We start from the raw sequence: 27,030 nt of genomic DNA, 5'->3' as shown, positions 1-27,030 counted from the left end.
CAGTGTGGATCTTTATCAGTCCATTCATTTGCCAACCTTATTTTCTAATCCACAGAACAAAGGGGAATGGACACTGCACTCCTTAGATGTGCAAAGACAACTTAGATTTTACTTGGACAGGACTAAACCTCAAAGGAAATCTGAACAACTGCTGGTGGCATTTGCAGCAGGGGCAGAGGGGAAGGCTATTTCAAAACAAACCATTTCTAAATGGATAGGTCATTGCATTCATTTCTACTATAAGCACCATGGAAAACCCATCCCACAGGGGATTAGACCACATTCAATCAGGGCTGCACCAACCTCCTCTACAGCCTTTCTCAAAGGTGTCCCTACCAGGGACATCATAGAAGCTGCTACCTGGAGTTCTGTACATACTTTCACCAAGCATTACCATTTGCCAATTTTCTCTAAATCCAGAGCTGGCTTTGCCACTGCAGTTTTGAAAGGCCTTATAGCTGGTCCTAATGCTATCTAATTACCTCCTCCCATCCTTAGCTTTGGGAATCTACCCAAATGTGATGACTGCAACAGTGAAACACGAAGAACATAGTACACTTGTGTACACTTACCATAAATGTAGATGTTAGAGTGTATTCACAGCTGCAGTCCTGGTTACCCTCCCTCCAGCCCCAATTTATTTTTTTGGCTATACCACTGTTCTGTTTTACCATGCTTAAAAGCTTTTTGGTGTATTTGCTTTTTTGTTGGAGGTATAACCTTTATAATATGCATACATATATATATTTACTTGCTTCCCATTGGGGGGGGGGGGCACCTGACATCTGGGGCAAGAAAAACTGATGTAATGACGTGGGCTGCATGCTTTATACCTCCGACTACCTGACGTCATGGAAGATGAGACAGCAACCGACGCAGTACCCTAGACTTTGATAATCAGGCCGACTGAGGGCTACTGCAAGCAGATAACCCAAATGTGATGACTGCAACAGTGAAAACATTTGAACATCTACATTTAGGGTAAGTGTAGACAATTGTACTATACTTGGGTGCAGAGGATCCTTTCCAGAGGATATACAATACCATTTTCCCTTTCACCCCCAAGATCAAGAACAATCCCCTATGTACCACCCAGTCATTGGGAACCGGCAGCAATTCAAATCCAAATGTTGTCAGGAAAAAAAAAAAAGTCAAAGAGGTCTCTTCTCACCAGACCAGACAGAATCTTGAATTTACTCAAGGTTCTTTTTAGTGCCAAAGAAAACAGGGGACTGGAGACCAATTCTAGATTTCACCAAACTAAACAGGACAGTTCAAAGAACCAGGTTTTGGATGGTCACAGTTCAGTCCATTCTCCCTTTTCTGGGCAAGGATAACTGGATGTGCTTGATAGACCTTCAGGATGCGTAGTACCACATAAAAATGAACAGATAATCCAGAAGGTAACCTATGCTTCTGGCTGGGAGCCAGTCATTACCAATTCAGACTACTGCCCTTTGGACTCACCACAGTCCCCATGGTGTTTACCAAATGTATGGCAGTAGTAGCAGCTCATCTCAGACTGCAAGGATTCTGGGTGTTTTCATATCAAGACGACTGACTAATTTCTGCTCTGAACAAGCATCAACTCATAAGGGCAAGAGACTAGGTTGTCCATACTTGCTCTCTCCTAGGGATAACCATAAACTACGAAAAGTTTTGTCTTCAACCAAGTCGGACCTTGGAGTTTATAGTTGCACTCCTAAACACACAAAGAGCCACTGCTTCCCTTCCTGTAGAGAGAGTTCAGATTATAATTTTCCAGGTGAGAAAAATAATCTCCATCTCCTTGATTTCAGCTCGCCTATGTCCTTCAGGCTCTGGGATCAATGAAGGCAGTAATAACATTAGTTACCGCTTGACAAATTTTACATGAGAATTCTCCAGTGGATGTTAGCTACCCAGTGGGCAATACTTTACCAACCTATGTCATACAAGGTAAGAATCACACAAGACTTGCAAAAGAGATCGCAACTGCTGGATTCATTCATACCAGGTTCTACAAGGTCATACATTCATCCCTTCTCAACCCAAGGCCATAGTGACTGTGGACGCTTCGCAGCTGGGGGGGGATATTATCTGGGGAGAACAGTCCAAGACACCTGGTCCCCTGAAGAGACCAACCTGCATATAAATGTTCTAGAGAAGAGAGCAGTGCTGTTAGTGTTGCAGGCATTTCAGGATGCTTTCCCCTTGGGGATGATTGCAGTACAAACTGACAACATATCAGTAGTTTGGTACATCACCAAACAAGGGGGAACCAAGTCCCCCATTGTGTTGAGAAGCCCATAGAGTGTGGCAGTGGGCGATCTCTTCCCTATCACTTTCACTTGGCAATGCATATTTTGGGGAAATCCAATATGATAACAGACAAATTGAGCAGGTGCATTCTGCTACCTCATGAATGCTCCCTCAAGAGAATTACGGATATGATCTTCCGACGAGTCCAGCCTTGCTGCGACCTATTAACTTCTCCACTAAACAACAAATGCAGCAGCTACTTTGCCTAGTCCCCCAAGGGGAATCCCCAAGGGATGCTGTTCTTCATGATTGGCCCCCTGGTCTCCTGTATGCATATACTCCCATTCTGATACCAATTTCCTTCAGAAAGCAACCAGGTTGTAGAGCAGTCATCCTCATTGCACCTTATTGGCCTCAATAAATTTGGTTCTCTTCCTTTAGTCGCACCTAATTCAACCATCTTGGTTTCTGGATCTGATTCCAGAGCTCCTGTTTCACCTGACAGCCATTTTGCATCCAGACATAATAAATCTCAGGCTGATTGCCTGTTTTTACCAGTTCCATTAATAGCCACAAGCCTTCCACCAGGAAACTGTATTTCAGCAAATGGAAGAGATTTGTATTTTGGGCTGAAGAACATAACATTGAACCTTTACAGCTTCCATTTATGATATTTTAGAGTTTCTAATGAAATTTATTTAAAAAGGGACCTAGTCCTTCTACATAGGATCATAGGAGGTTACTAGGCTATTGGCCCTTACAAGCTTAGCCAAGTATTTAGCCCATGTTTAGACAAGTCAACACCCAAAACCCTGTCCAGCAGGGACATAGGTGGAATCCCAGTGGTGGTGTATTTTCCGTTTCCCCATCCAGTTATCCAGGTAGCGCTTAAAAAGGGGTAATGATGCACTCCACTTGACATGGAGAAGGCAGTCAATTCCACAGATGGGGGAAGTCTCTGGGACACATATGTGTCCTGACAACAAGTCCTGTTGATATCACAGACCAAGTTGAGGTCACGCATATGGGTTGCTCGAGTGGAGCTTGACTTACGGATATGCAGCAGTCCCATCAACTGAGATTGATTTCTATGCCAGACAGAAATCACCTATTTAGCAGCATGACCTTTAATTTGTGTTTTGTTTAAATATTTGTTTGTAGTATTGACCTCATGACCTTTTCTAAAAAAAAGGCAAGGACCTTTGCCAGAAGCCTGAAGCCCAAGTGAGACAGATGCAGCTAATCTCTAGCAAAGCATTGTGGTCTGTCGATCATATCTTACCAGGCTGTCAGGTACTGGACCCCCTGGAATGACTCCAAAAACTAAACCAGTTAAAGTACAGTTAACAGCAATTTCAAATTTTCATGTTGGATTTAATGGTTTTCCTGTAGCATCACATAAGGTGAGCAAAACATTTTTGAAAGATCCTACCCCCCCCCCCCCCCCCGGGACCTAAATCTAGTTCTGCAATCTCTTACCCAGTCTCCTTTGAACCTGCAGCTACGTGTGATCTTAAATACCCTTTTTGGCCACTAAGAATTTCTGAAATACAAGCATTATCCTCAAACCCTTCATACTTTATCTTTCATAAAAAAATAGAATTGTGTTACATACTAGTCCTTCCTTCTTTCCAAAGGTGGTGTCAGAATCTATTATTAATCAATCTATTAATTTGCCAGTATTCTTTGCCAAATTTTCTAACAAAGGAGAATATGTATGACATTTATTAAATGTTCATAGACAGTTGCATTTTTATTAAGGACAAAAAACTTCAGAAATTTTGACCAGTTATTGGTTTCATATGCAGAACCTATACTGGCAAACCAGTTACCAAAGTTACTCTATCTAAATGAATAAATTGCATTTCCTTTGTGTTCAACAAATTGGGCATTGCTACCTGTTCAAGCCCATTCCTCCAGATCCATGGCAACTTCCTCAATTTTTCAGTCCAGAGTATGCACGGATGATATTTGTGCTGCAGTTACTTGGTCTACTCCCCATACCTTTAACTTACTACAGATGAGATCTGGTCTCCAGAGGAAGGGCATCTTTTGGTTCTGTGGTGCTCGGGAATATCCTTCCTTGAGTCTGCCCTGGAAATTAGGTAGCTGGGGACTCCGACCCATGAGTTGAGAACAGAATGAAAATTGACAACATTAGATAAAGAAGTTATGTACTCACCATAACATTCAGTCTGTGTTGTCCATTTTCATTCTTTCTCAGCTCTCCTCCTAAAGGCTTCTGGAACATCCAGTGTTTATGGACTTATTTGTCCTTATTATCTGCGCAACTCCAGATACAGTTTCTCCATAGGAATTTTCATCTTTTACTTTGTTACAGCAGCAAAAAAGGTCTGGGGTAACTGTGGTTGGTACACTGTGGGTAAGGGAGAAGCTAGAGTGTTTTTGGTAACCATGAGCCTTGGCAACAGCCAAGTCAGATCCGTGGGATCGGATCTGAACCCCTCAGTTGAGGAAGAATGAAAATGAACACAGATGGAATGTTATGGTGAGTACATAACTTTTTCTAGGCAGTCTGAAGTATGCCTGACAGTCATCCTTCTGTCCCTAAAAAGTCAGATAAAATGTAGAAGTCCCAGATGGCCACAAATGTTCAAATCCCAAAGCAGACACTTCTGATATTTCTTTGGCAACCCCCCCCCCCCAAGCCTCTTCAGTGTTGACCCTAGTTTTCTGACAAAGATGGCAATGCTTTGGATTAATTTGAAAAATATATTCTTCTACATTAATCGTCAGAATTCTGAATTAGGCCTGTGAAATACTAAAAATCATGAGAACTGCCCTGCTTTCTTCAGGGATTAAGGTATCTCTGAATTCCTTAATACCCTCTGCTTCTTGGGTAACTGTACATTCATTAGTGTTAGGACTCTGCTGATGCTGTGTGTACAGAGCCTTTGCTACTGGGTCAGTAATGAGGTGGTTTACTTTGTTCCGTTCACAAAATTTACCCAAGGGTGTAAAAGCTGAGATCTTGAATGATTCCATAAAGATAGAGGTACTGTTTTGCCCTTCTGCCAAAGTCTCTAAAAGATTTGATGAAAGAGGGAAGTTAATTTAGGGGGTCACTCAGATTTTTCAACCTCATTTTCCAAAATTTTACAGAAGCCTTCCTTCTAATTCAGAATCCCTTTATAGGAAACTGTAAAAACAGTCTTGCAATGGCCAGGCCAACAATTTCTAAAAGCAGTGGCACAGAAGCTCCCAAATTCAAGGACAGTCTAAAAAGGCAGACTAATTACATGCCCGTTCATCTGTTTCCACTCCACACCCTAACATCTTATTAAATCTATTCCAAAGTCTAAGATTTCATTTTCCTCAGTGGCATCATGTAGCATTCGAAAAGTGGGTTCTGAGAATCATTAAAAAGGCTGAGACTGGCATTGCAAGTCCCTTCTTCCTTTTAAGGAGATTCATCATAATCTTTCAAACCAAATTTCTCTGATCTGGAGTTGTCTTAATTTGATCTTCAATGTGTGGTTTCCCAGATCCGGCACAGATCTGACTCTGCCGCATATCCAGCATCTGATCTGAGCTCAAAGCTCCTCCCCAACCCATAATGATCCTGTCTCCTTCCTCCCTTCAGATCTCGTTTGCAGCACTCAAGTCCACATCGCGATCCATGCTATCTGCTAAAAACTTTGGGTAAGTGACTTTCCCTTTTGCCTTGTAGCTCTAGTTTAACTATACTTTTCCCTTTTTTTATTTTTCTTCCTCCCCTCATGCTCTCTGCGTCCATTATATATATTATTTAAAAAAAAAAAAAAAACTTTTTTCTTTCCTGTCTCTCTCACATGTGTGTGTGTGTAAGTGCTGTGGTTGGGACTGTCTGAAACCCCCAAACCAGGCTTCCAAAAATGCAGTGTGTGGGCACAAGCTCTCTCCAGCTGATGGCTACACTTTGTGTGTTGAAGGTCTTGGGGCAGCCCATCTGGACACCTTCTGTGCTGAGTTTAATACCCAGGCACTGATGGACAGGAGAAATAAGCTAATTTTGAGGGGCCTACTTCCTCCTCCTACCACGAGGGCACAGGCCTCTTCTGCCCCAGCTTCTACTTCGGTCTCTGCCTTGGCCTCTGGGACTCCAAACTCCCACCAAGAGGCCAGGGGACAGAGATAAGTCAGAGAAATCTGCCAAGTGTAAGGACAGGACCAGGAAGCGATCCTTGGATCGCTTGGCTTCAGCGGGCCCTCCAACTAAAGTTAGGTCGGCTCGGAGGACAGAGTATCCCTGGCTCCATTTCCCTCGGTTCTTTCTGGAGCCAGAGGAGCATCAGACCTGGTTGCCAGTGCAGGCTTCCCCTCACCACCACTCTAGGCTGGTGTCGGTGGTCATCTCTTCTAGCTCCACCTGTAGCCTTTCAGAAGTGGAGATGGAAAGGATGATGCACATGTTTATCTGCATCCAGATTCAGTTGGGAGTCCTGTCTGCCCCCTCTCCTTCTGGAGCCAAGGGCATGCAATCGGCATTCATCCCTATTGCACCTTCTCCAATCTGACAACTGGTTTCAAAGTCTGTGGATCCAAGTACACTCGGCATCGAGGGGTTGGCTCCGATGGTACCTTGATACCAGTTAAGGCCTTGAGCAGGCCTGATCCGACTAGCTTGGATCCGCCCGGCTCTCGGAGCCATAGTTTCGGTGTTGGATCTGAGGGGATGGTGTCAGCTCCAAGCCTTTCAGAGCACAGCGTTCTCTTTGGGATCTTGGAGCCTGGAGGTTTGGCTCCAGCTCCCTTGTCGGGTCAGAGGGTTACATCTCCGACCATTGTGGTTTCTTAGGAGATCTGTTCCCCTTTAGCTTTTGATGTGGTGAAGAGGGTTCTCTCGATCCCATCGAGACCCTTGACAGCCTCATCTTTGGAGTCAGTCCTGGCTCCCTCTGTTTTGGTGCAGACCCGGACATTCTACCATCTCAGGGACAGCCTGCTGTCTCTTCGACCTAGGGCACTCCCTCTTGGGAGCAGTGAGACATTGGCGAGTCCTCCCCAGAGACCCCGACATGGCGATCCCCCACAAAGGAGACATTTGGACTATGGAAGACACTGATTTGGAGGAAGAGGAAGGTTCCCCCCAGTCACCCTCCCGAGGACATCTGTTTTGGAGACCTCATGGAAATTCTATGGCAGTGTGGGGGGTGGTCTGCCCAAAAACCTAACTCGGATGAATCGGTGTTCCCGGAGGCATTTGGCACAGAACCCTCCCAATTCCTGGTGTTCCCTCCCACAGATTCTTTGGTGAATCTCATCACATCCCAGGCATGGAAGGAACCGGACACGGTGGAGCCCATTCCCAAAACGCTCTGACAAGGTTTTGAGTCTCCTTCAGACAGGACCCATTGGTGGATGGGAAGACTGCTGAGAATTCCTGGTAGTGGCCTCTAAAAAGCTCGCTCAGATCATCTCCATGATCCACCATCCTGACAGAGTCAAGGACGATAAGACTGTTTTGGGAAGTGGGTGCATGCTTCAACGAACTTTTTCTGTGTGGGCACTGAATTATATGGCACAGATGAGTAGGCTGCAGCGGGACCTGGTCAAGGTAGTCGCTGAGTCTACCCCTGGGTCCATGGCGGAGGATAAGAAAGTGTTCTCCTCTTGAATGGCCACCCGGACTTCTATCGCTAACACCTCTATGAGTCTCCTTTCCCATGCTACCGTGGGTGCAGCTACAGCTGTCTGTACAGCAGTTGCCATCTGGCACCGGCTTACTTCCTTTTCGGAACCCTTCAAGGCGACTTTTATGAATGCTCTGTACAACGGTTCCTCCTTTTTGGGAAGTTGGTACATGACACCTTAGTCCAAAGTAAGAAAGATGGGAAGACTGCTGTCGGGGCCCGCTTTTCAGCTCCTCAGCTAACTTTCTCGAGCAATCATCGGGGGGGGGGACAAGAAGATGTGGTTCCGAAAATCTCAGAACTATTCCCAGGACACTCAGGACTCTCCTCCTAGGGGCGGATGGGGGGGGGGGATTGCTAGACACCACCCTCGAGGCAGAGGGGGTCTGAGGAATCAAGGATGCTCGCGTTTCACTGTTGCAGTCATTACATTTGGGTTATCTGCCTACAGGTAGCCCTCAGCTGGCCTGAATATCAAAGTTTGGGATTCCTGCATCGGATGCTGTCTCTTCTTCAATGACATCAGGGGTATAAAACATGCAGCCGATGCCATTATATCAGTCTTTCTTGCCTCGCGGTGCCCGAAGCAAAAGCAGTTCGCAAGTGCCAGTTGGCCGACTGTCAATATGTCAAAGTATCAGCAGCATATTATGGAACTACTTAAACAGAGAATTATGGTGATTCCTGACTGTGCTGAAAATACAGTTACAGGATTTAATGCACTCTGCTGAACAAGTTGGTAAACATACTTTACAATGTGGTTTTGACTCTTCAGAAGTATCTTGCAGGGCTGCTGTCACTGGGTCTGTACTTAGAAGGCATGCTTGGCTTAAGCAGCAAAATTTGCCAGATAATGTTAAAGCTAAATTACTGGAGGGCTCCCTTAAACCAAGACCGTATGTTTAGCAACAAGGCAGAAGTTGTTCTTAAAAAGATGGAGGAAAAAGCTAAATCTATGCAAACTGTTAAAGATTTCCTGCAAATACAGCCTCCCAAATTTCATAGTTTGGTACTTGGTTCTCAGCCCTAGGGCCTATACAAGCCTAGCCATAACAATTCCCTGGCCATTTCTTCCCACAGTATTTACTTCCCTGAACCCCTGTCTAGCAGGGTGACTGACATGATCCCTGGAATGAATTCCCTATCTACCATCCAATCATAAAGGTTCCTTTTGAAGAGGGCCAAAGAGGCACTCTGCTTGACATATATGGGCAGTCTATTCCAGAGTGTGGGGAGTGTCTGGGTCAGGAACCTATCCCCCATATATATATTCATGCTCAGGGAATTTACTTAGGATATTGTGTATTTCTAAGATGAAGATTTGCAGTTTCTGACAAGGACCATAAACATAGAGAAAAAGAGTTGGTTTAGAATTGAATGGATTTAGAGCTATAAAATAACACCATCTGCCCGTTTCGGAGTAGTGACCTATAACTGCTTGCTGAAAAGATTTTTTAATAATAATAGCTGCCCCTTTAGATTTGGAGTTATCCCCAGCAGCAATTATAGCTTTAATCCATTTTTTATTTTAAGACACCATTCCAATCCTCTTTAAGCATGTGCGTTTCTTGTAAAAAACACATATGGGCCTCTGATTTGAAAATTAGGTGCAACAATAGATTCATCTTACTTTTCTCTTGCAGTTCCCCCACATTCCAACAATCTATAACCCACAATCCTAGGACTTAATCTGTGAAATGTATGCTGTTGTATCTTTCGGCTTTTCCCGATTAGGGGTCGCCACAGCGGAACTCCGGTCCGCTAATGATTGGCAGTAGATTTTTACATACAGACTTGCCAGGCCTGACGCACAACCTTCAACGAAGGTACGCCCGTTCACGCATGTTTACACACAGAGGACACTTTAGCTGAGAATCAAACAGGACAACGTCTTGCTGTGAGGCGACAATGCTTCCGCAGCACAAGTATGTTACTAATATTAAATTATGATGTTTGTAGTCTACAAGGCTCTAGAAGAATTTAGTAAATGCAAGGCAGATATTGTAGTAGTTTTTTCGGCTTTTCCCGATCAGGGGTTGCCACAGAGGAACTACGGTCCACGAATGATTGGCAGTAGGTTTTTACGGTGCCGAGGTACCAGCCCAACACCCAACCTTCAACGAAGGCACGCCCATTCACACTTGTCTTTTGAACGCCACTCAACTGTGGGGAGGACATGCAGACTCCACACAGAAGGAGCTCCAGCCGGGAATCAAACCGGAAAACCTATTCCCGTGAGGCAACAATGCTACCGCTGCATAAATGCAAGGCAGATAAAGACAACAAAAAGGGGAACATAAGAAAACATATTTCCAGCAGTAGCATCAAACTCTTTCAAAACTAATCCTGTGCCTAACCACCCACCCCACTTGTTTGAAAGAGCATGGGGAGATAAGTTTACAAGCGCCAGCATTACCAAATGTTGCTCATCTTGAGAGATTATGTAACCTATAAATAACAATTAAAATATTTCTTCTAACATCATAACAGCTTCAAAACCACATCATAACAGCTTCAAAACCTATATAAAATATCAAAACAATTCCTAGAACAGTCATCCCGTACCCTCCTTACATGGAAGCTATTCTTCTCCTAAATAAAATATATATAAAGCCACAATAATATTTGCCGAACTTTCAATGAATCCCTGTGTTAGCAGCATCATATTTCACTATATTTTGGTATCAGATAAGATACTTGACCTGTATGGTTACGGTAACTAACATGGGAATACTACTTAAACATACAGAGCCTGGTAAACCTTATACACAGAGAAGCTTGTTTGAAAATTACCTGCATTTTCCCTTTGTAAAATGTTTTGTATAAGTAAGAAGAAAAATAATAAAGAATGATTATTGAAAAAAAAAAAAAACAAATTATGCAAACACAAAGCTTAGGGATTCGATACAAACAAGGTAATAAGTCTTAACATATTATAGCATCACCATTTAGTCGGGGGGGGGGGGGCTGTGTTATCAGCCCCAGCAAAATGTAATACTTTTTATAATTGCCAAACTGCCCAGTCGCATACTATACTATATTTAACAAAATTAAAACAAATTATTTTTATCTCTTATCAGACATCACGCATTCTTTTAAATTTATCAAGAAACAACCACGCGATCTAATGTAGAACAGTATTAAATTTCAAGTAACTTTAATTTCTCCCACTGAGCTGGATATGTAGGTCATTAGTCATTAAAACTGAGTAATATGGCATTACAAACAAGTAAGACTTCTGACTCTTCGAGAGGTGTTAACACCATTAAGTGAATCTAGAGCTCAGTTCCTTAGCTAAGTAACTAACGCAATTAATCATCCTGTGAAGCCCTTTTATTTCCAGGACTAAAACCATGACAGTGCTAGATCTTTCCACCTTTTTCACCACAGGTTTCCACGTCAGTTCAAGCTTCGACTTGTAAATAATAATTGGTTCAATGCAAAATGTAGGAGTGCACCACTTTATACATTAGTTCAGAATATTGTGGAGCGAGCTTGTGCTGCTTGCTAAGCCCCGATTAATGCATTTGCGCTGTCATAAACTTTGCGAGAAATAGAACGAAACCCGTATTGTACGAGAACACAAAGACCGAGCCAGAGTTAACAGCCCACTGTGCTAAAACACTAGAAATCTAATTTTACAATAGTGTTCCTATTTAATACCATCCATACCAAGTCACAACTCTCGAGGCTATAACAGACTACACGGGTTAAGAAATGACACGAAAGTCTGTCTGAACAGACTAGCAACTGGGATACATCATTTGCTTGGGCAAACTCATTCATAACGTATCCAGCAACAGAACAATCCAAAGCTATCTTTATTAGCCGACATTATTTCTAGAGAGTTTTATCTTGTATATCTTGCTGCAAAGCCAAAACATGTCCATCAAGCGTAAAAAGGAGGCTTGAGTAGTGTTGAATTCTATCATCATGAGTCTCGTATGTTTGTTTCTCACCGCAGGCTGTAATTACGTTGACCATCGGAGGAGACGACATTTAATAGTTTACCAGGAAGTTGTTCCTTTAAATGCCTCCTGCCAGACAACACTTTGAAAGACATTCGTTCCTAGGCGGTCGTATCCAGGTTATAGGTGCATTTGCATTTTTTAATATAAATCAGATTCAAACAGAGCAAGAGGATTAAAAAAAGTAGCAGATATCCCTGCTATTTTTAATTTAAGGGGGATACTGAACTGCATTGCTGGTTAATCACGGTTCCGGTGACATACCGAAGCATTTAATGAAAGCTTCTTTTGCATTTTTAGGTGAGTCCACTTCATATTTAACGTCATTATTGTAGAAGATTAAGGAATTCGGGTAATGCATCTGGAACTTGATCTTGTATTTGATTAGCTCTGCGTAGAATGGGGAAAGTGTTTGGCGCCTTTGCTTAATGGCTAACGGGAGATCCTGTGAGTGGGTAATCTTATGGCCATTCCAGATCAAGTGATTCTGTTTTTGGCTGCCAACAAGATTCTTTGTGTATCTTGATAATTCAGTAACATAACATATATTTGCTTTGGGACAGTGGAATCTTGCTTCTTGTTTAGTGATCGGTGGGCTCTTTCAGCTATTGTCTCATTGGTGTTTTCCACGGGTTTACATGGAGCTTCAAATATCTATTTGGCAATGTTTGGCTTAATATCTGAGCATTGGCCGGCTAACATCTACCTGAAATCAACTGGACGTATAAGTGAATTTAAGTACACTTGTATCTGCTCTTTTTCATATAGTACTGTATTTAATTTATTTATTTGTGTTTTTCGCTGAATATTAACTCAACTGAAGTTGTGTCTGTCTCTCTACAGAGTACTTGTTAGAATTTATGTGTAGCCATTGATAGCAGAGGGGGTAGTTTCACCTCATTACTGATATTCTGTCCTGCCTTATATAAGTGGAACATTTTGAGTTATCTCTGTTTAATATCTGAGCTTTGGTCGGTTAACATCTAACTGAACTCAACTGGACGTATAAGTGAATTTAAGTACACTTTTATCCGCTGTTTTTTCATATAGTTGTTCTTTCGGCTTTTCCCGGTCAAGGGTCGCCACAGCCGAACTCTGGTCCTCTAATGATTGGCAGTAGATTTTTACAGTGCCGAGGTGCCAGCCCGACACCCAACCTTCAACGAAGGCACGCCCGTTCACGCATGTCTTTCGAACGCCACTCGACCTCCGGGAGGACATGCAGACTCCACACAGAAGGCGCTCCAGCTGAGAATCGAACGGGAGAACCTCTTGCTGTGTACTGTATTTAATTTATTTGTGTTTTTCACTAAATACTAACTCAACTGAAGTTATGGCTGTCTCTCTACAGAGTGCTTGTTAGAATTTCTGTGTAGCCATTGATAGCAGTGGAGGTAGTTTCACCTCATCACTGATGTTCTGTCCTGCCTTATATAAGTGGTACATTTTGAGTTATCTCTGCTTAATATATGAGCTTTGGCCGGCTAACATCTACCTGAAATCAACTGGACATATAAGTGAATTTAAGTACACTTTTATCTGCTCTTTTTCATATAGTGCTGTATTTAATTTAATTTATTTATTTGTGTTTTTCACTGAATATTAACTCAACTGAAGTTGTGGCTGTCTAACTACAGCTAGTTCCCCAGCCACCCTCCTTGTTTTGGTGTTAATGTTGGTGGCTTTGAAATCGCCTGCCCTTCTTGTAGATTTGTATTTGGATACTCCTTCTGGGCTCATCTCATTTGCTCACTCAACTGAGTGCAGTGAGATCATATTCTGATTTCAGGCACTCCTACTGTATACAAAGAGAGCATTTGGGAAGGACAACCCCATGTAGCCTCTTAATCCTGCTCTGTTCCCTCCCTCAAAAAAAAAAAAAAAAAAAAGTGTGTGTGTGTGTGTGTGTGTGTGTGTATATATATATATATATATATATATATATATATATATATATATATTCAGCTGCTGTTACTGTAACTGTCTTAGTTGCTCTTCTGCGTGTTATCTGTTCAGTCGCTCTTACTCTGCACTTATTACTGCTTGTTAGTAGCCTTCTAATTTACTGCCTTCTGCACTTGTTTTTTAGTCATTTTGTTAATTTAATTGCATTTATTTGAACTGTATTGCTACACACTCTGGTGTGCTGGCCTGCGCTGCAATTTGAATTGTATTTACTGCTGTTTTAGCAGCTTTTCTGTAACAAAAAAAAAATTCTAAGCTGGTTTCCTGCCTTTCCTGTAACGAGTCAAGTCCAGATACAGACTTGCTGTATCCAGGACTGTTGGTAAGCTTTTGAGCCCGCCAAGCCTTTCTGTGTTGGAGGGAAGCATCTAGCTTATCAGTGGAAGTGGTAAGCACTAGGTAGCCTATCTACCATGGGAAGAGTAGGTTTTGGCCCAGAAATTGTAGTTCATTGGCCGTTTTGGGCAGTTTTTCCATATCTTTCTACTTTCTGGTTAAAAGCCCGTTTTGCGTTTGGTCCCCGCCTTTCCTATAACTAGTGTAGTCCAGGTACAGATTTGCTGTATCCAGGACTCTTTGTAAGCTTCTGAGCCCCCCAATCCTTTTCGTATTGGAGGAAAGCCTCCTAGCTTATCTACCACAAGAGGAGTGGTCCCTGGCAGTTTTTTTTTTCCATCTCTTTCAACTTTCCGGTTTGAAAGCCTCACTTGCGCCTGTTTTCCACCTTTCCTATAACTAGCCTAGTCTGGTTACAGAGTTGCTGTATCCAGGACTGTTGGTAAGCTGAGCCCACAAGCTTTTCTGATGGTGTTAATATTTCCCAAGATGGTAGCACCTCATCCATCAATCATGAAGGAACTGTAATAGGCGATAAACAAAGTTTGTTTTAGTTGCCGAGAAGGAACAGAGAGCATCCAAACAACAGAGGATGACGAGGAAGAAAGCCAGATTAATGTCTGAATCATCGACAGACAACGACTGAACAATAGTAGGTTGAATGATGACATTCTCATTTTGTCTGACTTTGTGTTAAATGAAGCACATTTTAAAATATTGAAGCTGGGGTTAAATGTTATTCCCAGCAAGTGGACAAATGTTGATACTGTCATATATTTAAAAAAAATTTACGAGGAAATTAAATTTAAAATATTTTTTGAAAGATGTTAGTAACTGTATATTCTCCAAACCATCATGCTATAACCCTGCTTTAATACATACCATTCAAGTATTTGAAAGTATTTGTGAAAGGGAAGTGAGGGAAATGGTCAATAATAGACGCAAGCATTGCTATAGCACTTTAGGTCCAGAAATGAAAGCTGCTATGAAGGAGTTGGCAGATAATGATATTCGAATAATCAAGAGTGACAAAGGGGGGATGGTAGCATTAATGAATCAAGTAGATTACATCAGACATATGGAAATTATGTTAAGTAATGAACAAGAGTATAAAAGTTTGTTCTATGGATGTAAATCGAAGTTTTAAGTATGTTTCTGATTTTTTTTTTTTTGTACAACAGTTTGATGTGTGGTAACTTAGATTCAGTTATGTATAACGTTTGTGAAGTTGAGCATCCAAAAGTAGGGGTGATGTTTGGAATCCTCAAAATGCACAAAAGTATATTTAACCTCCCTATTTGACCTATTATATCTGCTCCCAATTATGCAACTAGCAGTATGTCTATGATGGTGGATGCAGTGTTAAATCCACTTGTTAATAAGATGAGTTCCTTTTTGAGAGTTTCTTGGGACTTTTTGAAGAGAGGTCAATGAAGCACAGTTGTTTGATCCTAACCAGTGCATCATTTTTACCATGGATGTAGTTTTCTTGTATACTTCCATACCCCATGACAAAGGTATTGATTTTGTTAGGGATTATTTACACACATTTAGTGATATGGAGGATTCTGCTCTGAATTTTTATTGTGATGCCCTTAAAGTAATACTTGAAAAATTTTTTTTATTTTCAACAGGGATTATTACAGACAAGTAAAGGGGGTGGCTATGGGTTCTCCAGTATCCCCTTCCTTTGCTAACGTTGTGATGGGAAGTTACCATTTTGGAACCTTTAAAAGATGAAGAATTTCATATTATATATTATAAGAGATTCATAGACTATTTGTTTTTTATAAGAAGTGGAGGATACATTGAAGTTCAGTCATTTTGCAACAAGTTAAATGAAACTTCTGACTTACTGAAGTTCGTGTTAGGGAGTGTAGGAAATTCCTTTTTTTTTTTTTTTGGATGTCCAATTATCATGGAATATAGTCAGCAATTTTTTGTAGCAGGATTTTTCGTAAAAGGACATTTAAAAATAATTATGTGCATGCCACTAGCCATCATCCTTTGTTTATGCAAAAAAATATACCCAAAGGCCAATTTATTAGGGCCAGTAGGATGACCAGTGATAACCAGCAGTTAGCAGATGAATTTAAATTCATTATACAATTATTCTTAGATAGTTATCAAGAAGTGTTTTTGAGAGAACTGGCTAAAAATATTTGGGACCAACTCTAAATATTCCCCTATTTTGACTAAAGGATTCACTCGTAGTACAAAGAAAGTGTGCAGTAAAGAAGATTTTCTATGCTTCAGTATGAGCATTAATTTAGACAAGAGTGTATGTAATATAATAGAACGTAAGTGGAAAATTTATAGAAGGGAAGTTAGATTTGTCCAGGGTTATTAGGGGTAAACCCAAATTTGTGCAAAGGAATGATCATAACTTTAAGGCACTGTTTGAAAAAGGAAGGGACAGTAATACTGTAGTTCCCAGTTTTTCTATTAGTCAAAAACCATGGGGTATGTACAAGTGTTTTGATTGTAGTATGTGCAGATATATCTTACAGGATCCTATATATAGTTACTTCATCTGCTCTATACCATAGGAGTTCAGGGTAATTTTTGTTGCAAAACTAGGGGGATGGTTTACATCTCAGTATGCAGTGTATGCCAGGCATATTATGTTGGCATGACTACCAGGTGTTTGAACACCAGGATGAGAGAACATGTATATAATATGAAAAAGAAAGAAAGAACCAGCCAATTATATGGGCATGGGTGTGAATGTCCTGGTTTTCAAAAAATCCTGTTTTCCATTTTGGAGCAATGTTCTTATGATATTTGAGGTGGCAACTTTAAAAATTATCTAGAGCAAAGAGAAGTGAGATGGCAAATCAAGCTGCAAGCAGATCAAAAACCAGGCTTGAATGATGCCATTAATATTAAATGTTTTTTAAAGGAATGTAAAATGCAGGTCAAGAAATGTGAATGATTTTATTGTGTTAGATTTCTAAACGAACAAAACTTTATATATTCTTTTTAGTGGTAGTAAAAAAAAAAATAATATTGGTTTACATTGGATAATTAATTGATAGTAATTAACGCAGGAGTATATATTGTGGTTTTATCTTGCATTGTTATGTGGTTCTGAAGAAGTCATTTGACGAAAGCGTTGATTAAAGTGGGGTTATGCTATCATTTTGGTGCAGTTTTTGTCTCAGCTTTTGAATCAGCTTTAGACTTGGTGTTTTCTTTTTATCAGTTTTTGGTACACCTTGGACATTTTTTGGTTACAGGTATTTGCTGTATCCAGGACTCCTTTGTAAGCTTCTGAGCCCCCAAGCCTTTCTGTGCTGGAGGGAAGCCTTCTAGCTTATCAGTGGGATAAGCATTAGGTAGCTTATCTACCACAAGAGGAGTGATTCCTGGCCCAGAAATTGTAGCTATTGGCCGTTTGGGCAGTTTTTTCCATCTCTTTCAACGTTCTGGTTTAAAAACCGCACTTGCGCTTGTTTCCCACCTTTCCTGTAACTAGCCTAGTCCAGATACAGAGTTGCTGTATCCAGAACTGTTGATAAGCTTCTGAGCCCTGCAAACCTTTCTGTGTTGGAGGAAAGCCTTCTAGCTTATCAGTGGGAGTGGTAAGCACTAGGTAGCCTGTCTACCACGAGAGGAGAGGTTCTTGGCCCAGAAATTGTAGTTTATTGACCATTTGGACAGTTTCGGTCTCTTTCAACGTTCTGGTTTAAAAGACCACATCTGCGCTTGTTTCCCATCTTTCCTATAACTAACCTACTGGGTAGCACTAGAAAGCCTTAAACTGATACAAGCCTTCTAGCTTAGAAGAGAGACTTTGGAGTGATTTAAGTATCAGTTTTCTCTACTTTCTTGCTGTACTTAACTGTTTTCTGCCTAAACTCAGATTTTCCAGCGTTTATTGTCATTTAAAAGCTGTTTTTTTTTTTCACATATTGTACTTATTTGACTGCTTGCACTTTTAAAAAGTTGTTTTTTGTTTAACTTTTGTAGGCTACACACTAAAGTGCGATAGCCTTTTCTGATCGTTTGTAGTCGTTTAAAGCAGTTTTAAATATATTTTTTGCTGTTTTTGCCTTGTCTTTTAAAAAAAAAAAAAACAATAAAAAACAAAAAAAAAATCCTTGTTTTCCGCCTTTATAAGGTAGTGTAGTCCAGTTTTCAGGCTAGTGCTGAATTCAGGGCTGTGATACTAGTTTCTGAGTTGCCCATACCTTACTTGGATAGAAGGAAGTTTCTCTGTTCACCTGTGAGAGAGGGAAGCTTTGAGCAACCTATTTGTCCCTTGAGGAGTGGTTCCAGCCCAGAAGTTAGTAGTTTATTGGCCATTTTGGGCTAATTTTTATCTTTCATTTCCCTACTATAAAAACCGTGTTTGGACAGTTTTGCGCACCGGGCAGCGCCGGTTAGCTACAGTTAAATTATTCCCGGCTCCACTGTCTCCTCTTCAGTTTTTCCCTTGAAACTAGTCTGACTTTCAATCTAAGCACTCAAAAAAAGCATCCTACAGCCCCGCACTTGCTCAGACCTAATGGCAAGCACTAATATACCCTGACACTGATTGCCCACCAGGGCAAGGCTCTTTATTCACCCCTCACCAACCAAGCGACTAAGCAGCTCACCCTACTATTCAGGCATAAAGGGCAATTTCAGGTGTACTCTCCAGTCTATCTGGTGAATCTGGGCATCCTGAGGCAATGTTACAACTCTCATGTACAAAGACAACCCTCTCCTCCTACCACGAAACACTAACATATACAAGAGATGCAATTATACAGCCAAACTGGAAGCTAAGCTGTCTCCAACCAAGACTGGAACAGTCAAGAGGAGAAGGTTAACACTTGCACCACACCTCCAGTCGCACACAGACCTACTAAAACAGCACTGGCAAAAAATGCGCATAAATTCACAAAATCATACTCGGAGGCTCTAAATAAAAACCTGCAAAAGCGTTACAGACCTCCAAAGCAGACACCCAAACAACCTGCCCCTCCGGTGACAAACCAGACAGCACATAAAACACAAAATCAGTGTGCCACACAATCACAGCCCTTAAGGCGAAATAACATACCTAACACACTAGTAATAGGTGACTCTATAGTCAGGCACACTGATGCCCCACTCACTAGGCTGGACAAGCGGAAGGTTACTGTTAGCTGCCTGTTGGGAGCTAGAATCTGCCACATAAGACAAGCACTCAGGTCACTCCAGAACAAGTACAAATATGACTCTGTCATTGTTCATATTGGTGTGAATGACTTGATACATACCTCCCTGGACTACATGAAAAGAGACATGGAAAAGCTCTCTGATCATATAGCCCAGGCTGGTATGACCCTGACCCTGAGTAGCATCCTGCCCTCACCAAGAATGATACCTCAGTATAAAGAAAAAAATGATCAATTTCAACAATTGGCTAAGCTGGTGTCATTCAAAGGGGGTCCAGTGTTTGTCAGCCTGGGATGACATGCTTGACAAGCCATGTTGCTTCGCAAGAGACTGATTGCACCTGTCACCCCTAGGCTTTTGAATACTGGCCAAGGCTTTTGCTGCCCCCGTAGTGCCTTTTTTAGGCAAGGCTCAAAAGTCAAACCCACCTCCGTAAACATCACAATTAACAAAAAACTGAGGTTTATGCTACTCAACGCCAGGAGTTTAAATTTCAAAATGCACGCACTCAAAGCACTCCTCCGTATGGAGAACGTCGACATCTGTGCAGTAACTGAAACCTGGTTCAAGGCTCCAGAGAGCAACCCAGCACTACCGGGCTACAACTCATACCACACGTTTCGGCCACAGAACACTGATCGAAACACAAAAGGAGGGGGTGTATCTATATTCATCAAGGATAAGTAAACCTCCAGGTTACTGGCGCAGCATGATACCTCCGAGATTATCCATGTGCAACTAACATCAGGCAAATCTGCAATGCAAATTGTGGCCTGCTACAGATCAACATCCATGACCCAGGACCACCACTCCATGTTTTCCAGTGTCTCTAGAAAGGTGAAGGTCCTACCGAATACCCTGATATTGGGAGATTTCAATTACCCTACCATTCACTTGGAAAACTATTCGAGTACAAACTCCCAGGCCCAGCGCTTCCTGGAATTCATCAACTAAAAATGTCCTGGATCAGCTGGTAAACTCCCCTACCAGAGGTGAAAATGTATTGGACCTGGTCATCATCAACATGGGTGACAGGTGTTCCACACCTGAGGTCAACCTGTCACTGGTTAGAGCAGACCATAAACTAATCACTCTGGATGTCCACACCCACCACCACCCCCAACTAAGGAAACCACAGTAAAAACTTTTCGAAAGCAAACTTCACCTTACTTAAGACAGAGGTGGTAAGTTTCACTACCCCCACGCTAAAGGATAACGCTGTCCAAGATGCAGAAACCTTTACAAATGCACTCTATGAGCACCTACAAGGATGCATGGATCGTGCCATTCCTAGCAAAACCAAGACTCGCTCCTCTAAGAGAAGGAAACCAGTTTGGTGGACCCCAGCAATAAACAGGCTATACAATAGAAGGAGGAAACTAGTTCAGAAAAAAAGCAAATCCCAAGAAGGAAAGACATCCCTCATCAGTATTGGTAAGAAACTAATATCCCTCATGAAATCATGGCTAACTTTGAAAGAAAAATAGCCAAGGATTCAAAAGATAACCAGAAAGCCTTTTTTCGCTATGTTAAGAACCTCCCTCTCACCTCCAAAAGGGCCCACAACAATACCGGAAAAGTGTAGTGTCCCAAACATCACAGACTCACAGGTGAAAACAGCCCTTTCAAAAGCCAAAAACACAGCGTCAGTGGGACCAGATGGTGTCCCAGGCTGCGTCTTGAATGAACTAACCCCCTCACCTAAACACGCTGTTCAACCTCAGCCTCTCCACAGGCTACGGTTATTCCTCTCCACAAAGGAGGGGCCACAACTGACCCTGGTAACTATCACCCCATAAGCCTGACCTAGCCTGGTCTGCAAGGCTATGGAGTGCATCATCATGGAACTCATTAACAAAGACATTGGGAACCTCCAAATACTTGACCTGACCCAGTTCGGCTTTAAGGGCAGATCATGCCTACTAAACCTGGTTGACTTCTTCGAGACGGTCACCAAGGCCATAGACGAGGGAAAGGTGGTTCACACAGCCTACCTTGACCTTGTCAAGCCTTTAAACACCATTCCCCACTCTGGTATTACAAAAAACTCACCAGGCTGAACATAAACCCCTACGTCATGAGACGAGTTGCCAACTGGCTTACAGACAGAACTCACACGGTAAGAATAGCAGGCTCCAGGTCCGCCTCTAAACCAGTCACAAGTGGTGTCCTGCAAGGCTCGGTCCTGGGACCCCTGCTGTTCGGCATATACTTCTCAGATGTACAGGCAAATGCAGGCGGACTATGGCTAACCAAGTTCGCCGGTGACTGCAAACTGGGAGCCATAATTGACTCCCTGGCTGACACTGACATCCTCCAAAAGGGCCTTACTGAGACGGACACCTGGTGTCAAAGTCATGGCCTCAAGCTAAATGCCAAAAAATGCATAGTAATCCTGTTTGGGAAAAACAAAACACCTGCAAATTGCCACATAGGTGGCAGCCCCCTTAATACAGAAGAGGTAATAAGAGATCTGGGGACCCAGGTAGATTGTCAAAGGAGAGATTACTATCATATTACCAAAATAGTTAGGAAATCCTTCTATGTGGCCCATCTAATTTACTAAAGGGTTTGCATCTAGAAATAGAGGTTATAGTGCCCCTTTACTCATAACTCATTAGACCCATCATAGAGTACAATGTCCCGTTTGGGATGTACCTCACAAGACACTTCCAACAGCCGGAAAGACCACAAAAGTACCTCACCAAGAGGAATACTGGCCTCAAACATATGTTCTATGCAGCCCGATTGAAAAAACTCCGGTTGTACTCTGATGTATTGCTTACTCAGAGGTGATCTCTGCCTGACTTACAAAGCCATGTTCAACTCAGAATTGATGGACATGCTCCACCTAAAGAAATCCAGGTCACTGCAAGCCATGTGCTCTAGTGAGCTAAACCTCACCACAACAATAAATAGAACATGCTGGAGGATAGATTCCTGTCACAGAGACTCCCCATGCTTTGGAACACAATTCCAAACTACATCAGGCATTGCCCCTCACTAACACTCTTCAAGAAAAACCTTGACAAGTGGATGGGTAACAGAAAATACACTTCTGGGATCACTTCATTGGCTCTGCTTGACAGAGGATCAGTTAATTAATCAAAGAGGGGCGAAAGCCGACACACTCTGGCTAGGCTTATAAATGCCCTCTGGCAGATAGCCTAGTACCTACCTATGAACCTATAATGTTTATCAACTTGTTACTTCATATTTTTCTGGAAGTCCTCTTTTTAGTATATTGTTTTGGTGGCTTCTAGCTTCCATATTTACAAGTTTTTGCTGCATTTCAATTAAGATAGTGTTTTTGGCGCTCGGCTCTTCCCTCAGCTTTGCCAGCTGGTATTCATTAGCTTGAGTTTTGTCTTCAATCCGGTCCATTCTTTCAGCAATTTGGTCAGTTGTATTACCAAAGCTCAAAAGTTGTTCAGAGTCTGTCTGTCGAGTGGTAGGAGGGCTTATTTGAGATCTCCATGTAGATGCTAGCTTCAGGTTTCTGCTTTGGATTGGGTTTAGCTGGTTTTGGCCTTCTAAGAATTGGTCCTTTCCTGTCTCTTCCAAGCCTTCTCAGACCAAACCCAGGAACAGCAGAGCACCTTGGCTACAGTCTCAAAGTACTCACAGGCCTAAGCAGTGGGGGCTCCCACTTCCAAAGCTGGAAGTAGTAAGACACCCCCCCCTTTGGAAAAATGTCACAATGACTTAACCTTAAACCTTTCAAGCCCTGCTCAACTGCCTGCTCCCTTAGTGGGAAAGATCGTCCTGCATGCAGAAAACTGGTAACTCATTACCAGGACCAATAGGTTTTAAATATAGTTGTCCGAGGATACAGATTCCACTTCCACTCCTTACCAACCCCAAACGGCTGGCCAGACCTACCGCAAATCAGTGGGCAGAGGCTCAACAGCAGGTTCTCTCTCTTCTAAGTATCAGGGCTATTCAAGCTGTCCCAGCAGAAGAAAGGGGACAAGGTTTTTACTCAAGACTTTTCCTGGTACCCAGAAAAGACAGCTCCTGGCGTCCTATCCTGGACCTGTCTATGCTAAACACCTTTTTGGTAATCCTAAAATTCAAAATGCCAACACTTCAACAGTTGCTTCCTATGGTAGGCAAAGATGCCTGGTTGGCAACCTTAGACTTAAAGGACGCTTGCCTGCACATTCCAATAAGGGAATCATGCAGGAAATACCTACACTTCAGAGCAGGCTCCATGCACTATCAGTTCTCTGCACTTCCCTTTGGCTTATCTACTGTGCCCCGGGTATTCACAAAGTGTCTAGCTCCAGTCATTGCATTTTGCAGGCAAAGAAATATTCAAATATACCCATACCTGGGCGATTGTCTAATTCAGTCAGAAAGCCAGCACATGCTACTAAAACATCGGGCATTTCTAAAGAAACTTCTAACCTCACTGGGGTACACCATAAAAGAAAAGAAATCTCAACTAGTATCCTGCCAACAAACTGTACTCCTGGGAGCAAGCTTGAACACAACTTCCCAGATGGCTTACCTCGCGCCAGAGAAACAAATTTATTTGACAGCCTACTTCAAACTACTGGCCATAAAGATCCAGCTATCTGCAAGGAAAATCCTGCAAGCCCTGGGGTTCATGGCCTCTTGCATTTTACTAATTCCATATGCAACACTGCACATGAGGAAACTACAATGGTATCTAAAAAGCCTATGGTGTCAACATTCTCAGGACCTGGAATCAATGATTCCTATCATTCCTTGCATAAAGACAAGAGTTCCTTTGGTGGCCTGCTACCACAACAAGGAATTCCCATTCACTCTACCCCCTGCCGCCCAAACCCTAACAGACTCGTCAGACTATGCATGGGGGGCTCACTTGGCAGGGCAGTGCATTCAGGGCAAATAGAACCTAAGTCAGATGCACCTGCATATCAATCAAAGAATTGTTAGCTGTACAGAATTCCCTGACAGCCTTCAAGGACCATATTCTTCCAGGACAATTATTGGTAAAGACAGGCAACACCACTGTTATGTGGTACATAAACAAGCAGGGGGGAACCCACTCGTACCCTCTCTGCAGACTAGCCATGGCTCTGTGGAACACAGCCTTGAACTACCAAGTGCACCTACAAGCTCAATTGATGCCAGGCAAACTCAATTCACTGGCAGACTACCTTAGCAGAAATCTCATGGACCCACATGAGTGGAAACTGGAACCCAAGGTATTCAACCTTTTGAGAAACAAATTGGGGAATCCAAAGATAGACCTATTTGCCTCCCCACAGAACTACCAATTGGACAAATTCTGCACAAAGACTTCCCACAGTCAAGCTTGGAAAGTGGATGCCCTGTCCTTCACCTGGGAGAGCCTCTCCGTTTATGCCTTTCCCCCTCTGCCTCTCCTCTTGAAAGTTCTGCTAAAGATCAAACAGGACAAACCAAGGACAATACTGATTGCACCAGACTGGCCATGCCAACACTGGACCCCCTCTTGTGCAGTATGTCACTGATGGAACCATGGCACCTGCCTCAGACCCTTTCCTTGCTGTCCCAGACTGGCCATGCCAACACTGGACCCCCTCTTGTGCAGTATGTCACTGATGGAACCATGGCACCTGCCTCAGACCCTTTCCTTGCTGTCCCAGCAGGAGGGCCAGATTCTGCACCCTCCACTTCAAACCCTGAATCTGGCAGCTTACCTAATTCCGTGACCTCTCCAATAACAACCCTCAGTAAGCAGGTGCTAGACGTCATTCTGGAGGCAAGGAGGCCTAGTACTAGAAAATCCTATGCTGAAAAGTGGAAAAAGATACTGTTCCTGGAGCCAGACTCTGGGGATGGGCACAATGGTGCTTAGCTTCTCTCACCCCCTGCTAAAGCAATTCCTCAGAGGGGCCAAAAATTTAAGACCACCCAGGAGCGCCCCTACTCCAGCCTGGGATCTTAACTTTGTATTGGAAAAGCTCACTGTACCTTTTTTTTGGGCCAGTTGCAACTGCAGAGTTGAAATTCCTTTCTTGGAAAACTGCCTTCCTTCTTGCCATCACTTCAGCAAGAAGAGTGTCTGAATTACAGGCCCTCATGGCAGTGGAGCCATTCATCATCTTCCATGCAGACAGGGTGTCCCTCGGGACCAATCCTTCCTTTATGCCCAAGGTGGTGTCTAGTGTGGCCTTTAATCAGTCCATTCATATGCCTACTTTTTCCCAAATCCACAAAACAAAGGAGAACAAATACTGCACTATTTGGACGTGCACAGGCAACTTAGATTTTATTTGGACAGGACTAAGCCTCTCGGAAAATCTGAGCAGCTGCTAGTTGGCTTTGCTGCAGGGGCAGAGGGGAAGGCCATTTCAAAGCAAACCATTTCTAAGTGGATAGCCCATTGCATTAATTTCTGCTATAAACACCATGGAAAACCTGCCCCACAGGGGATGAGATCACATTCCACCAGGGCTGCATCTACCTCTACAGCCTTACTCAGAGGTGTCCCTACCAGGGACATCCTAGAAGCTGCTACCTGGAGCTCTGTGCATACTTTCACCAAGCATTACCACATGCCTATTTTTTCTAAATCCAGAGCTGGTTTTGCCACTGCAGTTTTGCAGGGTTTAATAGCTGGTCCTAATGCACTCTTAACTTCCTCCTCCCTTCCTTAGCTTTGGGAATCAACCCAAATGTAATGACTGCAACAGTGAAACATGAAGAACATAGTACAGTTGTGTACACTTTCCATAAATGTAGATGTTCGAGTGTATTCACTGTTGCAGTCTTGGTTACCCTCCCTCCAGCCCCCTGACTTCTCTTGGCTATACTTTTCTTCTTGATTGATGTATTTCAGCTTTCTGGTGTATTTGCTTTTTGTTGGATGTGTAACAGAGCATATAATTGCTTTTTATTATGGAGGCACTTGACATCTGGGGCAAGAAGAACTGCTGTAATGGCGTCAGCTGCATGTTTTATACCCCTGACGACCTGACATCATGGAAGAAGAGACAGTATCCGATGCAGGAATCCAAGACTTTGATATTCAGGCTGGCTGAGGGCTACCTGCAGGCAGAAATGTAATGACTGCAACAGTGAATACACTCTAACATCTACATTTATGGTAAGTGTACACAACTGTACGGTCTCATGATCCTTTCTCTGAGAGACCTGCGCAGCAACCCTGAAAGGTTGCCCGGCTGCTTGTTTCTGGAGGCACTCGGGGGTCACCTATCGCTATCCTTATTGATGGCAGTGCCCAACCGCTGGGCTAAGTGGGAGTCCATCACTGAAGATCGTTGGGTGTTGCAAATTATATCCAGAGGCTATTCAGTCCCCTTTCTCAAATCACCCTATCCTCCCAGATGTTCCACCCACACAAAGGCAGGATGCAGCACTGGAGATTGCAAGGCTGCTAGAAAAGCGAGTCATCCAACCTGTTGCCCCCAGACCAGTCCAGGTTAGGCATTTATTCTAGGTTCTTTTTGGTCCCATTTTGGATCTTTCCACCTTGAACCTCTCTGTGACCAAAACAAAATTCCGAATGGTCACCTTTTCATCTATCCTGCCCTTCCTGCAGGAGAACGATTGGATGTGCTCTAGCGACCTCCAGGATGCGTATAACCATATCAAAATGGACAGGCGCTCTCGGAGGTTCCAGGATGCGTACTACCATATCAAAATGGACAGGCGCTCTCGGAGGTTCCTCCACTTCTGGCTGGGAGCCAGTCATTATCAGTTCAGGCCACTCCCCTTTGGTCTTACCAGTGCCCCCAGGG

At 42.9% G+C, this 27,030-nt stretch overlaps 1 protein-coding gene across 2 annotated transcripts in view; it reads left to right on the top strand.

The window, feature by feature from the left end:
* The first annotated feature begins 11,898 nt into the window (after positions 1 to 11,898).
* The window catches only part of GALNT1 (polypeptide N-acetylgalactosaminyltransferase 1), a 1,910,365-nt gene continuing 1,895,233 nt past the window's right edge, over positions 11,899 to 27,030 (top strand). Inside the window, exon 1 of one of the 2 annotated variants that reach the window (XM_044065104.1) lies at positions 11,899 to 12,142. The gene's annotated coding sequence lies outside the window, so the exon portion shown is untranslated. Of the gene's footprint in view, positions 12,143 to 12,207; positions 12,290 to 27,030 lie in introns of those variants that run through there. The other variant, XM_044065106.1, reaches the window with a different exon arrangement.

The sequence above is a fragment of the Protopterus annectens genome, chromosome 3.part0 (genome assembly GCF_019279795.1).
Source record: "Protopterus annectens isolate FY-2018-M chromosome 3.part0, PAN1.0, whole genome shotgun sequence".
NCBI lineage: Eukaryota > Metazoa > Chordata > Ceratodontiformes > Protopteridae > Protopterus > Protopterus annectens.
The sequence above is the reverse complement of the archived record's forward strand: the minus strand, read 5'-3'. Positions and strand labels throughout refer to the sequence as shown.